This window comes from Schistocerca gregaria, unplaced genomic scaffold, assembly GCF_023897955.1.
Source record: "Schistocerca gregaria isolate iqSchGreg1 unplaced genomic scaffold, iqSchGreg1.2 ptg000996l, whole genome shotgun sequence".
NCBI lineage: Eukaryota > Metazoa > Arthropoda > Insecta > Orthoptera > Acrididae > Schistocerca > Schistocerca gregaria.
This window is the reverse complement of record NW_026062346.1, coordinates 182,501-185,000: the sequence shown is the minus strand read 5'-3', so window position 1 is coordinate 185,000 and position 2,500 is coordinate 182,501.

Below are 2,500 nucleotides of genomic sequence, written 5' to 3'. Positions count from 1 at the left end.
CTTAACCTAAGTTACGCTGCACCTTAACCCAAGTTACGCTGCACCTTAACCCAAGTTACGCTGCACCTTAACCCAAGTTACGCTGCACCTTAACCCAAGTTACGCTGCACCTTAACCCAAGTTACGCTGCACCTTAACCCAAGTTACGCTGCACCTTAACCCAAGTTACGCTGCACCTTAACCCAAGTTACGCTGCACCTTAACCCAAGTTACGCTGCACCTTAACCCAAGTTACGCTGCACCTTAACCCAAGTTACGCTGCACCTTAACCCAAGTTACGCTGCACCTTAACCCAAGTTACGCTGCACCTTAACCCAAGTTACGCTGCACCTTAACCCAAGTTACGCTGCACCTTAACCCAAGTTACGCTGCACCTTAACCCAAGTTACGCTGCACCTTAACCCAAGTTACGCTGCACCTTAACCCAAGTTACGCTGCACCTTAACCCAAGTTACGCTGCACCTTAACCCAAGTTACGCTGCACCTTAACCCAAGTTACGCTGCACCTTAACCCAAGTTACGCTGCACCTTAACCCAAGTTACGCTGCACCTTAACCCAAGTTACGCTGCACCTTAACCCAAGTTACGCTGCACCTTAACCCAAGTTACGCTGCACCTTAACCCAAGTTACGCTGCACCTTAACCCAAGTTACGCTGCACCTTAACCCAAGTTACGCTGCACCTTAACCCAACTTACGCTGCACCTTAACCTAACTTACGCTGCACCTTAACCTAAGTTACGCTGCACCTTAACCTAACTTACGCTGCACCTTAACCTAAGTTACGCTGCACCTTAACCTAAGTTACGCTGCACCTTAACCTAAGTTACGCTGCACCTTAACCTAAGTTACGCTGCACCTTAACCTAACTTACGCTGCACCTTAACCTAACTTACGCTGCACCTTAACCTAACTTACACTGCACCTTAACTGTCACATGTAACGTCACAGGAATGTAGCTTTGCCTAACAGCAACCCTCTGAACATAGTTCACTGCTTGGATCCTCTGGTGTCATGTGTATTTCTTGATGCCATGGTGCGTACCCTCACATAAAGGTCTTTCGAGTGTTGCGTACTTTCTACACAGTCCCGCTAACCACTGGAAGGGTGTACCGCTACAGAACGAATATCGCCCTCCCCTCCTGCCCTTCCAAGCTGGTCGGTCAGGCGTTTGTTTGTGAAATGAGCCTTGCAGCTGTTCAGTTGCATTCGGTTGTCGATGCAGTCAGTGTACGTTGTGGTACGGCCTGTGTGGACTGTCCGCTGATGTACGCGTAACCCACACTGATCATCCGTCGTTACGTACTGAGTGACATAATGTGGCACATGCTTGACCGTACACCGGCTGCGCCCTACAATGGCGAATCATAAGGGCCATATGTTGTGCACGATGCTACTTGTCTCGTCTCCCCATTACAGCGAGATTGCACTGTTGTACGCCGTACAGACATGTGGTAGGTAGGTACGGACGAAAGTATTGCATGTTGGCCCCCCCCCCCCCCTCCTCCCTCTGCCGGGAATCAGCGTGAGCCGTCTGTTGATGTAGCGACGAGGGTTTTCCTATTTAATCGTATTGCCCCACACAACATGATAGCACGGTGGACCGCGTTCCACATCTGCGACATGCTACAGAGGCCGGTTGACAGTCGACCGCGCAAGGGACATTGCACACGTGCGCGGACCATCTTCCACGTGTTCTCTCGTGTACATGCCGCAGTGTGTATGTGGGCTGATGTAGCGTGTCGTGACACATAACATGCAGGCATGCCAGAATCGTAGATTTCGCAAATGTAGATTGACGTATACGTTTGCTGCCAAAGATCCGCAAATGAACTGGAAATCAGTTGTTGAGCGGTTGTTCGCGCTGCAGGTGCATCGGTGATAGCGACGATCGGTACATCTATGAACCGGTTGTTTCGGCGGTACCCGCCATGCCCCCGAACCTGAGTTGGCCATGTGGGTATGAAGCGATACGAGGCTGTGGCTTGGCGGGACAGTCCCCGGCCGGTGAGGGGGGGCCGCCCGGCGTGCTGGCCGCGCGCTGCGTGAGCGCACGCACTACAGCCGGCTGGTGGGGGGCGCCCAGTGGCAGGAGCGCCGGCCGACGGGCCCGGCTGGCGTCCCAGCTATGCGCCGGCGCACCCTGCGCGCGGCGCCAGGCGGCCAAAGTGGGTTCTGCCGAGCCCGGTGCGAAGCGCGGTGGACATCTGCAGTGTGCTGGTCCGATTGCGGACTGTGTGCGTTGAGGATGCGCCGCCGCCCGGCACTCGGCGTCGCGACGCCGTCTGCTGCTCGGTCGCCCCCAGCGGTTCTCGCAGGTGGTTTGTATCGCAGCTCTGCGGACGTGTTGGCGCGTGCGCTGTGCTGGGAGAGTTCGCTTCTGCACCCAAGTGGGGCTTTGCCCTTCTGTGGCGCTGGCGTTGGAGCTGCCGGTCACCGTAGGTGGCGCGTGTTGTTTCCCGCCGGCAATGCCACGACAGCACGCTCCCGGGCCTCTGTCG